At 44.2% G+C, this 13,694-nt stretch overlaps 1 long non-coding RNA gene across 1 annotated transcript in view; it reads right to left on the bottom strand.

Moving 5' to 3' along the window:
• LOC132659698 (uncharacterized) overlaps positions 1-13,694 on the bottom strand; it is a 103,273-nt gene that overhangs the window by 73,161 nt on the left and 16,418 nt on the right. The gene's annotated exons all lie outside the window — the stretch shown is intronic.

Raw genomic sequence — 13,694 nt, 5'->3', positions numbered from 1 at the left:
TCAGCAATACATGAACCATGAATTTCCTGATGTTCAAGCTGGTTTTAGAAAAGGCAGAGGAACCAGAGATCAAATTGCCAACATCCGCTGGATCATGGAAAAAGCAAGAGACTTCCAGAAAAACATCTATTTCTGCTTTATTGACTATGCCAAAGCCTTTGACTGTGTGGATCACAATAAACTGTGGAAAATTCTGAAAGAGATGGGAATACAGACCACCTGACCTGCCTCTTGAGAAATCTGTATGCAGGTCAGGAAGCAACAGTTAGAACTGGACATGGAACGAAAGACTGGTTCCAAATAGGAAAAGGAGTACGTCAAGGCTGTATATTGTCACCCTGCTTATTTAACTTCTATGCAGAGTACATCATGAGAAATGCTGGACTGGATGAAGCACAAGCTGGAATCAAGATTGCCGGGAGAAATATCAATCACCTCAGATATGCAGATGACACCTTATGGCAGAAAGTGAAGAGGAACTAAAAAGCTTCTTGATGAAAGTGAAAGAGGAGAGTGAAAAAGTTGGCTTAAAGCTCAACATTCAGAAAACAAAGATCATGGCATCTGGTCCCATCACTTCATGGCAAATAGATGGGGAAACAGTGGAAAAAGTCTCAGACTTTATTTTTGGGGGGCTCCAAAATCACTGCAGATGGTGATTGAAGCCATGAAATTAAAAGACACTTACTCCTTAGAAGGAAAGTTATGACCAACCTAGATAGCATATTCAAAAGCAGAGACATTACTTTGCCAACAAAGGTCCGTCTAGTCAAGGCTACGGTTTTTCCTGTGGTCATGTATGGATGTGAGAGTTGGACTGTGAAGAAAGCTGAGTGCTGAAGAATTGATGCTTTTGAACCATGGTGTTGGAGAAGACTCTTGAGCATCCCTTGGACTGCAAGGAGATCCAACCAGTCCATCCTAAAGGAGACCAGTCCTGGGTGTTCTTTGAAAGGACTGATGCTGAGGCTGAAACTCCAATACTTTGGCCACCTCATGCGAGGGGTGGACTCTTTGGGAAAGACCCTGATGCTGGGAGGGACTGAGGGCAGGAGGAGAAGGGGACAACAGAGGGTGAGATGGCTGGATGGCATCACCCACTCAGTGCACATGAGATTGTGTGAACTCCAGGAGTTGGTGATGGACAGGGAGGCCTGGTGTGCTGCAATTCATGGGATCACAAAGAGTTGGACACGACTGAGCGACTGAACTGAACTGAACTGATGCAGTAGGAAAGGTTGTGTAAATGCCGTTCCTCTTTCCATGTATTCATCTGTGTGTCTATGCCTGTGTGTGGTGTGTTAGATGCCTCTCCTTTCTGTGTTTGTGTGTTTATTAAACATGCAAAGATGTGCCATATGCCTATTTTGTGTACAAGTGTGTGCTTGTACAATGAATGGAAAGAATGTACTATGTGCCTTCTTTTGGTGTGTGCATGTGGGGGTGCATATGTATGCTGCACTACATGTGTTCTCCTTTCTCTGTGTGTGTGTGTGTCTGTGTGTGTGTGTGTGAAGCAATGAGAGGATGTACCAAATATTTTTGCCTATGAAATTTCTCCCACCTTAGCCTTCTGCTTTTCGAGTTTTGAGCTCCTTTCCTTTTCTTCATTAGTGACTATTCTATCAGTATTTCTGTAGTTTCTGCCTCTTTCCATATTTTTCCTCTCCTCTATAAGAAAAAGGAAAGTACCAGAAGGCAAAGGGATGGTACAATACATTGTCGGCCCCTGGTTTTCACTTATCTTTTTCCATTCTGTGTGGCTAACCTGGTGCTAGGTGTGCTGCCGCATCAATACCAGTCTTCCCCCGTGCCTCTTGTCCCTTAAAATTTTTTGAAATGTCCCCCTCCTCAGAAAATGAGCATGGGCCCACACTCACACCCATCTTCCCATGAATGACCTTAGCCCCTTAGATGTTAGGCCCATGGACTCCAGGCTAAGATAGATGGATGACAGTCACCATCGTAACCCCTGAATCCTTAAGGCAAGCACCAGGTCTGGCAGAGAGTCACGCCAATGAATGTTGAAAGATTAAATGAATTAGTCAGGATAGCTCACCAAGGGCCTGTTTATTTTTAAGACCATGTGGTATGTTTTCAGTCAGCAACATGTTCAACGGCAAAGGACAAACTTGTCGCAAGCCCCTGGCGTACTTTCTTAATCCCCTTTCTAAAGGTTATTATTCTCAGACATTCATCCTGCTTTCCTCTAGAAAGTAAGTCTCCACCTTTAAGAGTCATTATGCACAGTGGTGCAGATTGTGCACTGTTATTAAGCAGAGTGTCTGGCCAAGGGGAGTGAGAGTTGAAACTCAAGCTTGCACATTGGAGCAGGGCAGGGTCTGCCATGAAAAAGCACCATGTGTTTGCAGTTATGTGTTCCCAGAGGGGATGCTTTTTATTATTCACTCAAAGAAGTAGTGTGGATTAGTGGTGAGCCTCCCCAGGCCACATGAATCCCTGGGGGTACTTCTTTCCTAAAATCTAGGTCAAGAGTTGAAGAGGATGGACACATGCCACCCTTTTTATTATGACTTACTGTGTGGAACGCAGTGGGAAACGTTCTGGAAAGAACATAAGCAACAGACATTAGATCTGACTATACTGAGTCTCATAAAACCCTTTCCTACAGTGGCCACAGAGGGGCTGAGATGCAGATGTGTGCTGACAACTGAGAACAGAAAGGAAGGAAGAGGAAACCAGGAGCAGGGGTTGAGGCACTGGCCCGCATGTAGTCCCAGTGACTCACGGGAGTGAAGTCTTCTAGAAGGTAGAAGTTGTACCCAGTGGTCACCTGCAGCCCTCCTCCTATCAGGAGCCCATGGTATCTGTTAGTCGTTTTCTTCCATCTCCAAGTGAAGAGTCCTTCTGCCCTTCTGCCTGCTAGCCCTTCTTCCCTGCCATGAGGGTCTTGCCCCCAGTTACAGATTTTCTCTGGCCCCTTGTCATGAAGAGACCCCAATAACAAACAGGTAGAAACCCTATTCACGTGGCCCCTGGTCTCAGAGGAGTAATGGATATCTGCAGAGTTCTCTGATCAGAAAACATTTTTGACTGCTTGTCTCACCTGTTGCCCTAGAGAGGTCTCTCTCAGGTGGGACCCACCCAAGAAGGCTACCATTGTTATGTGTACCAGTACACTCCAGGCATCGAGTTGGGCACTTGACCTGCAGAATTTCTTCATTTGTCACCAAATCTCCAGCATAGCAGGCAGATTCTCTACCATCGGAGCCACCAGGAAAGCCTCATTTGTCACCACAACCCTCTGCTAAGTTACTATACATCTCTGCATCATAAAGGAAAACAAAAACAAGAAATCCACCCATGTTGTAGGAGTGTAATTATAAGGAGGAATACTGCATAAAAATACTCAGCAGGGCACCTAGAGTACACTGAGCACCAGGTCAGTGAGTTATTGGGTTTGTTTGTTGTGAAAACTGTCTCTGTAAAGATGCAAACACATAACACAGACATTTGGGCCTGATGCAAACAATGGTGAGAAATGTTCTTTGCTGGATGAGTTAGGTTGAAATGATTTTTTAATACTCTATCCTTGTGGCCAAATCCTACTTGCTGGGTTAACTTTTGAAATTTGGAACAAATTGTCATCTAGTAAGTTAGAATGATCTCAGCTTGAGTGTGTTTCCTGCTGTTAGCTCACTCGGAATGTTCTGGGCTGTGTGTCAAATGCATTCTCATTGTGTGACTGCCAGAGGGGGGAAAATGTCCATTGTCTTGGCTATTGCTATTTTTATTTAAATTGCAGTCCAACTTTTAGAAAGTCTTGATGGTCATAGATGTGAAATGGTGGGTAAAATACTCTTGAAAAAAGATATATTGTTTTCATTAAAAGAAAACAATACATGTTCATAAGGGCACAGTTTGGAGACAAAAACTGTAAAAGCGAAAACCATTCTCCTATAAGCCTTTTTCTAAAACAGAACCACTTTTAAATTTTTAAGTTTTTTAAATCCAGCCATATAGACAGACAGGTAGATAAACAACAAATAGACAAACAGATCAGATATATATGTATATGTCCATGTAAATGAGTGAATTGACATAGATATAGATATATACTAGATATATATACACATATATACCTAACTTACAATATATAATTGGAGTTGTGTATATATATATTATATTATATATATATCTGTTGTCAACATGATGTGTGTATACATGCAGAGACACAAACATAAATGATATCTGGAGATAAATAGATATACTGATCATACTATTGTGAATCTGCTTTTAAGCTTAATACTCTAGCAAAAAGAATATTTTGTATTTTACAATGCTTTTTATGACTATCATTTTAATAACTGCAATAATAAATGCAATAAAAAAGTATATTTCATAGGTTTCCAGATCATAACTCAAATGTCACTTTTTCTGTGGCTGGAATTTGAGATTGTTTCCCAGTTGATATTTGTATAAAGATTGCAGGAATAACATCTTTTGCACAAATGCTTATTCATTGTTTCTCTCTAGGACATATTTCTGGATCAAAGAGTATGGCTACTTTGGAAGGATTTGAGATATATCATAATAAACATCACTTAATTGTTTATTTCATTGTTTTTAATTTGGTTTGATTAATATTCCCACCAGTGTATTTATACTTTATTTCCCTGAATTCTCCCAAATGCAATTACCACAATGTTCAGATGAGAATGTTTTTATATTGAAAATAATAGTATACATTCAATAGGGTTTGAAGTATACCACAGAGAAGATAAACAATCAAGAAAGACTTCAAACTGTTATATGTAAGCCATTTTTAAGCATTAAGGTCACTAAGTGTGCTGTAGCTGTTTAGTCACCAAGATGCGTCTGACTCTAAACCCCGTGGACTACAACCCACCAGGCTCATCTGTCCATGGGATTTCCCAAACAAGAATACTAGAGTGGGTTGCCATTTCCTTCTCCAGGGGATCTTCCTGATGTGGGGTTCGAACATGTGTCTTCTGCACTGGCAGGCAGATTCTTTACTACTGAGCCACCAGGGAAGCCCCCACACTAAGGTATGCGGGGCTTTTACTCTTTCACTCAAGGAGATCACAGTATTGAGAGGAGGATGCTGGCATGACTGCACCCCACAAAAAAGGGGGTTCACAGTTCCCATAAATGTCATGGTCTCTGCAAGTGAGGAGGACCAGAGAATATGCCTCAAAAGAGTTAAGATTCCAGTGGGACTGAAGAATGTGACAAGAAAGGCAGTCACCTGCAGAAGAGTTCGTGGAGAGCAGTGCCTGGCAAGCAGGGGGCCAGGGGGTAGATTTGGTAGCTGGAGGTGAAGATGGGTGGCTGAGAGACCAGCATACCTGGTGGAGGGGAGAGACTGTCATGTCAGCCACACGGAACCTTGGGAGGAGTATGAGATGGACAGGGAGGACACCCATGAGTTGTGGGGGATTCACAACCTTGCCTTGGGAGTGGGCGAGGGGAAACCCCCGGGGAAAGATGGCAGGTGACCTGAAAGAACAGTGCCACAGGGTGAGCTTTAACTAAAAGAGCATTGTGGCCATAGAAACAAATCCCCCATTCAAAATGTGGAGGAAAGAACCGATAGAAATTTGTGAATGAGTGCACCGGGAGGGCCGAGAGGTGCAGGTCTGAGTCAGGTGGGGTTGGAGCCACACCAGGTCTCAGCACCTGGAATTGGTCTCTGTTAGTGACCTACAGGCAGATGACCCATGTGTTCTTTCACTCTTCATACACCAGTCTTCCTAATATTCCCACACAGCCTCAGCTAAATGGTACCCCTAAGAGCTCCAGAAAACCCTGCCCTCTTACTTCCCTAATCTGACAATATGTGTTCTCTAAGGTGAGATTGAAAGGTTGCTTGGTGAGTCATATCCAGCTCATTAAAAACAGCAAAAAAAGAAAAATATTTAAACAGAAACGCTGTGGGAAACTTCAGAGACTTCTCTTTATAATGACGACGGTATGAAGGTGCTTCCCTTCCCCTTCCTTCTTAATTGGCCCAGAATACAGCTGATGTGATGGTTGGAGCTCTAGCAGCCATGTTAGATCATGAGATGGCCTTAGAATGGAAGCCACGGGCTGAGGATGATGGCGACTTGCTTCCTAAAGGCACCGTGGAACCACCGCATCAGCTTGTTTCTGCCACTTTTACTTTGGGTCTTTATGTTTTTGTTCATTTAAAAAATAAAAGTCAAGCTAATTTCCTTCATATTTATTAAATAAATTCTTAGAAAATTTAAAAAAAAAAAAAAAAAAACAGCAGTCCCAGGCTTCCCTGGTGGCTCAGTGGTAAAGAAGCCACCTGGCAATGCAGGAGACGTGGATCCAGTCCCTAGTTCAGGAAGATCCCATGGGCCGTGGAGCAGCTAAGACTGCACCACCCCTGCTGAACCTGTGCTCTAGAGCCCACGAGCCACAGCTACTGAAACCCACATCCTAGGGCCTGTGCTCCATAACAAGAGAAGGCACCACCATGAGAAGCCCCCTCACTGCGGCTAGAGAGTAGACCCCACCCGCTGCAACTAGAGAAAAGCCTGTGCAACAGCAAAGACCCAACGCAGCCAAAAGTAAAGTAATAAAACTTCTTTTTAAAAGAACAGCAGTCCCGATGCACAAACGGGGACCTCAGTCACCTCACTGTGACCAGCTCTGAAGAGGGAAAAGAGGGAGGTTCCTTCCAAGAGCTGGCCAGCAGTGCACCTGAAGGGCCTGGGGCAGCAAGAGTGCAACTCCAGGAAACAGAAGTTCCAAATCCACCCCAGGAAAAGACGACCAGGCCCTGGTGGGGAATAGCCCAAGGTGATGTTCCCCAGCCTGAACCCAAATAAATACCAAAATTCACAAGATATTTAAAATGTAGCCAAGTAAGAGGCCAAGTATGATAACTGAAATGACTTGCACTTGTTGTTTCCCTGAGCAAGTCTTACGTTTCTGCTGTAGGATGATCGTATCCTGGTGGCCTGAAGAACCCACCTACCAGTGCAGGAGACATGAGAGATGCAGGTTTGATCCCTGGGTTGGGAAGATCCCCTGAAGGAGGGCTTGGCAACCCACTCTAGTATTCTTGCCTGGAGAATCCCTAGGACAGAGGACTCTGGCAGACTACAGTCCATAGGGTCACAAAGAGCGGATATGACTGAAGCGACTTAGCACACAGGCATACAGCCTAAAACTAGTTTGCACAGTCATTAACAGGACCCCCAAGTGCAGAAAAGTTGTGGGGAGCAACTGTTTTCAGAGATTATCCAATTTGTGGCACTGTTGCCACTAGAATGAGAAGCTCTTTTTCTTCCCAAATAGCTCGCTGAAGATAGGTGTAGGGTTCTGGCTTGTGTGACCCAGGCTCCGGGGTTTGTAAGTACCTGGCCCCCAGTGCCTTGCCTCAGGGCTACTCATGAGAATGAGAAAACACACAGCCAGGCAGTCAGTCTTGAGCCCCTTTCTCTGCTATACAGGGGTGAAGGCCAAGGGTCATGCATTGGAGGTTTCAAACTTTACATGAGAGAGGGGGTGGAGGTCTGGCAGGCACAGGGACTAGCCTTTCACCAGACAGAGAAGAAGGAACCAAAGGAGTAGACTCTATTATGAGTAGTGGTGGGAAAATTGAGAATATTCCAGAGTTAGAAAATTTACAGTGCTCTGAATAAGACAAAGATCCGTCCAGGGGCCACCAACCACTGTGTACCTGCCTGGAATGCTTGTAGAAGAGGACCTGCACTGGTACAAAAAATAATAACATAGAGAACTCAGAAACATGAAGTGGATACTCCTATTCTTTCAAAATTTTATATTCATACATACACACACACTGGCTTCCCTGGTGGCTCAGACGGCAAAGAAGCTGCCTGCGAAGCAGGGGCCCTGGGTTCAATCCTTGGGTTGGGAAGGTCCCCTGGAGGAGGGTGTGGCAACCCATTCCAGTACTCTTGCCTGGAGCATCCCCATGGACAGAGGAGCCTGGTGGGCTACAGTCCCTGGGGTCACAAAGAGTCAGACACAACTGAGCAACTAAGCACACACATACACACACATAGATACATACACAAGAAAATGTGCACACAAATACATACACAAGCATATACACAGATACACACACACAAACATGCATGCATAGACACACACATACAAACATACATACATACATACATACATACATGTCTGGGTGCTAAGTCATTTCAGTTGTGTCCAGCTCTTTGCGATCCTATGGACTGTAGCCTGCCAGACTCCTCTATCCATGAGATTCTCCAGATGAGAATATTGGAGTGGATTGCCATGCCCTCCTCCAGGGATCTTCCTGACCCAGGGATCAAATCCAAGTCTCTTATGTCTTCTGCATTAGCAGGCAGGTTCTTTCCCTCTAGCACCACCCAGGAAGCCAAATTTACATGCATGCATACACACAAATAATGCACAGTAAGCACAAGCCTGCATACAAACACTCATACACATACAAGTATACACACACAACACTGCCATATCAATGCATGCATGCATACGTACACACATACAAACGTATATATGTTTGTACACCTGTTCTCCTACTGGGGTCAAGATAACTGATGCTCCTTAGAAATAAGTCAGGGAACAATCACAGTAACATGTCTGTACTTTCAAGTCTTTCAGCACCACTTCCATTGAACTCCAGTTCAGACCAATAGCAGCTGGGGACCCTGCCACAGATGCTGGGGCCCATGGCTCTACGGGTGTCTCGGGTCTGTCATGCTGGGTCATGTGCCCATGTTCCTGTGTAGCAAACCTTCTGCTGTCAAGGAGGGGCAGTGTCACTTATTTCACTTGGCTGTGTGAAAACCCAACAAGACAACTGGTAGAATTTCCCTATAAAATGTAATGGCGCAATCATTCAGCTGTACATATTTGATGAATCGACATGTTTTGGGCATTTAGGTATCAGGCATTTTATCAATTATTTTTATAAATAATCACAAAAAGCAAGCCATTGGAATAATATACCACCATACAAAAAAAGACCTATTTGGAACAAAACGTAGGACAGGATGGAGGATATCAAACCCTCATTTCCCTGAGAAAATAAGAGGCAGCCAGCCTGTGTTCGGGGAAGGGTGCTACGTGGATCATTAGTGATGAGGCCCATGTCCCAAAGCCTGGACCCTCTGACCTGGGGGCCAGTGCTCCCTTGACCAGACCGCCCAGCTTTCTGCTTCCCAGAAACCCCTGGGAGGCAGAGGCAGATACTGAAGTTCGCCTAGGAGCATATGAGAAATAAACATGGCAAGTTTCCCAGGTCCATGGGCTCCCCGCCAGGCCCTGGCAGCAGGCAAAAGTGCAAGGGTGTCCTTGGCTCTGAGAAGTTCATCAACAGGGGCAGGGAGAAGGAGCACTTAGCTCTATTTCCCTCCAATTCCTATGAGAAATAAACCAAGTCATATATTCATATAGGATGACCAAGGAGGGCATCCTAGCATCTAAGAGATGCAATGAGGCATCATCTGCTACAGCTTGTTTGTCCAGCTGCACCAGGATACAGGGGCCTGAGACACAAACACCCACACAGTCCTCATCCCTTATCAGGAGCAAGGCAACAGAATGCAGTCAGGTGCAGCTCCTGGAGTTGTGTTCTCCTGATCCCGCTAATGAGTTTGGACCCGAGATTTCACCTCTCACTTGCCACCTAGGTGTCACGGGAGGCTCCCAAGCTTGTTTCCTCACTTGCAAAGGAAAGCTGACAATTGCAGTATCCTTGGTATCCTTGAGGGATAAATGAGATGATACAGAACATGCCTAGCAGCACTCAGTGTGTGACCTGCCATCCTTATGACTCCATGCTGCCTTCTAGGAAAGATGCTAAATTGGCTCAAAGACACCAGATATCAGTGCAATCCTAAATCCAGGGACCGGCATGAGATGGAATTCAGGAGTCAAAGAGATGAAGGTTTAGACTAAGGAAGACATAGAAAAAGAGAGAGAAGATTTTGAATTCATATGAAAAGGCAAGGACCTCGAACACAATGGAACATGAATTTACCCTACACTGGGATGATGATCGAACTTAATGTTTCTGAGGCAGAGAGAGGAAAATGCTCCCAACCCTTGTCCTGTGTTCAATGATATTTAGTAACTGAATTAAATCCTATAACAGAAAAGAGTTCTTGAAATGCTTATAATCAGAAAGAAAATTCTGCACCATCCCTTGCTGCAAAATGTATGCTTCCATCTAGCAAATTTTCAGCCCATTTGGGGCAGGGAAGAATGGTATAGCAGTTGAGTGGTTGGGGACACCAAATGCTTTGGCTGATAAAACAGAAAAAGACTTCAGCCATTGCAGGAGCAGGTGAACTTTTCACTTGCCTCCCTGGTGCTTAGTGCAGGGCCTCCACAGCTGACAAATTCTTGCCCACTTGGATGACAAAGAGGAAGGCAAAGCAGAGGGAAGGACTAAATGTTTGGGCAAGATTTGAGCATAATAATGAGAAGAACACTCAAGTCCCCCTCAGAATCAGGAAAATCAGACTGAAATCCACTTCATAATACATATTCAGACAGGTGAGATATTAGGTCCCCACGTAGAAGCAAAAATGTGAGGAAACATACACACACACGAGCTCTGATCATACTTTGGACTGACCAGAGTGTCAAGCCTGGGGAAGTCAGTTGACGGACAGCACAGTCAGAAGCACAGAGGGCCTCACTGGACTATTCAGCTTACAGAAGGGGAGGGGCACACCTGTGTTTTTACTACTGTATGCTCAAATGCTCACAATGCTTACATTGTAATAAAGTAAATGTTTACTAAGTAATTCTTACAGTGACTCTGGAAGAGAGCTGGTTCTTCTGTCATGAACTAACCTGGGAGGAGCTGGGTCTCAGCAAAGCTGTGTGGATTTCCATTTTCCACAGGAGCCAGTCCCTTTCAGAGCAAGGAGCTCAGCATCCAGGATCCTCAAGAAGCACCCAGTAAAGTTGACAAAATTAATCAATAAACAATCTATAACAGGAATAGAAAAGAGTTTTATTTGACCCAAACTCAGGATGACAGCCCAGGAGACACCTTCCCAGGCAACTCTGAGGAACTGCTCTGGAGAAGCATTATTTTCAGCAGTTTTCTGTCTTGTCAGATCAAAAAAACATCACATAAGTCAAGGGTACATCTCTTCGAGGTTTCAGAAACACAGATCATTATGTACACAGTGGGTCAATATGGCCTTGGCACCTCAGAAGGAAGTCTTATCATCAAAGGAGGACCACTATTGGCACTGCAGGAAGGGAGTCTTCAGTTTTTACTTTTAACATGAACATTCTTTCTGATCAATACCTTCCTCTTCTCTAATAATTAAAGCAGATGTACAATGTATGTTTGATAGGCCACAAACAGGCTGTTCTAGTTAGTATAAAATTCAAGGCAACCCAAGAGTAAGCCAAGACGACAGCCTCTTTCCTTAATATGGGAGCATTTCTTTTAACAATATGAACTTAGCTTTAAGAGATTAGGTGAGAAATAGGACTTCTTTGGTGGCACAGTGGATAAGAATTCACCTGCCAAGGCAGGGGCCATGGGTTTATTTCCTGGACTGGGAAGATTCCAGACGCCACAGGGCAGCTAAGCCTGCGTGCTGCAACTACTGAAGCCTGTGCGCTCAGAGCCTGTGCTCCAAAACAAGAGAAGGCACCACAATTAGAAGCCTGCACACCTCAACAAAGGGGAGCCGCCGCTCACCACAGTCAGAGAAAGCCTGCATGCAGGAAAGAAGACCAAACACAACCAGAAACAAAATAAATAAATAAATAACTTTAAAAAAGAGAGGGGCGGGGAGAGACGAGGTGAGAAATGGTTAGAAACTGCGGGCAGAAAGTTTGACAGTCACACTAAAGGGACTGGACTGTGAGAAACCGGAGCCCAAGCTTGGTCTAAGAAGAGGTTAGGAGGAGCCTGCCGGCTTCCTTGTCCTCTGTGCTTGTGGCCACAACTTGTCCTGAGGAAAGGCCCAGTGTCCTTTACCAAAAAATATGTCAAGGGGCTCATCTTCCATGAAAGCAATTCGCAAAAGAAATAAGAGTTTTAAAATATACTCAGAGACCACGTAAGGTTGTCCCTCTGTGCCCCTAGAGGACTATTTAAAGGTTCCTGTGCTCTGTCTGTGCACATCCAGAAAGCTGAAATTCTTGGCTGAGCTCAAGCTGAACTGATAGGAACTCCTGGCTGAAAGATTAACAAGATATTTACACTCATTTTCACAGGGGAACCTCAACAAGGTCGTTAGCAAATGATTTGTTTGGCTTTCTGGACTGAACCCCAGGAAAGTACATAAAAAATGCTAATTAGATGTTAAGAAAACACAAGGAATCCTTGAGAAATCATTGTGGTGGTCACCCTACTTTGGCACAGTCTCAGAGGCAGTAGATAAGTCTGCCTTATAAAAGAGATCCAGAGAAATGAGTTGGCAAGACCCCCTTGGTGCCCTGTTATCATGAGTTCTGGTAAAGGAAACCCTTCCTTACGATGCACTAAGCCCCACCTCGAGCCTCTGTTGCTGTGTTCTGTTCTAGTCTCAGCAACACTCAAATGATTGGTTTCCTTCTGTGTGAAGGAAACTTCCATATGCTCCATTTCATAAATACCTGACTTTTTCAAGGTTAACCCAGCCTGGATTTTCAAGGACACATTTCTTTTTATAAAACCCTTGTAACAGTTTCTGCCTGTCTCTTTTGCAGATTGAGAAACACAGCAGGATGAATAATAAAAGATCCAGGATAAAGTTGTGCTAGGAAAAAAGAAACAGCAAAGACCCAGAGATAAGAGCAGCCCACCAACTGCCAGGTCACGGAAGGCAAGAATGCGATGCTGCCCTCTGGAGCCCCCAAAGAGGTGAGCTCACCACTGCAATGTGACTACAGAAAGAAAGCTGGGGCTGTCCTCAGCACAGGGACTGTGTGGGCTCTCCCCGAGGGAGAGGCTGAAGGACCTCTCAGGTGTCCAGCTGATCCCATTGTTGGAGCAGTACCAGCCTGGAGTCCTGACAGCTATGCATTCGTGGAAATCTGCGCAACCTTGCTTTTGCTGCCTGGTTGCCCTGCTCCTGTCCCTGCTGTTCCTATTCCTGATACACAGAACCTTCTCTCTTGGTCTTCTAGCTTCATTTTTCATTTCCTCTCAGCATAATGCTTGACTCATGCCTAAGTCTCAGCCTCATTTCTACCTTTGAGTTCATGGGTATTACCTGTTCTATCAGGTGGCTCATAGCAATAGCTGTGGGTTTGGACTGTTAAGAACAGAGCTATAAGCATTTATACATAGGGTTTTTGTGTGAACTTGAGTGTCTACTGCTCTGGAATAAATGCCCAAATGAGTATTTGCTGGGTAATTTAGTATTTGCATGTTTTGTTTTCTAAGAAAGTGCCTAGCTATTTTCCAGGGTGGCTGTATCTTTAAGCATTTACTATCAGCAATAGAGGAATGATCTATTCTCCTCACCAGTATTTGGTATATCACTATTGTTTTTTTAATTTCAACCATTATAATAGATATGTACTGATATCCTATTGTTTTAATTTTCGTGTTCTTGACAGCTAATGATGCTGAATACTTTTCGATTGCCATTTGTGTATTCTCTTCAGTGAAATGTTTCTTCACGTCTTTTGCTAATTTTCTAATTGTATTATTTGACTTTTATTATTAAGTTTAGAAGGCTCTTTACATATTTTAGAAACCAATCCTTCATTGAATA

Source organism: Ovis aries, chromosome 4 (assembly GCF_016772045.2).
Source record: "Ovis aries strain OAR_USU_Benz2616 breed Rambouillet chromosome 4, ARS-UI_Ramb_v3.0, whole genome shotgun sequence".
NCBI lineage: Eukaryota > Metazoa > Chordata > Mammalia > Artiodactyla > Bovidae > Ovis > Ovis aries.
Note: the sequence above shows the minus strand (reverse complement) of the source record. Positions and strands in the feature narration are given on the sequence as shown.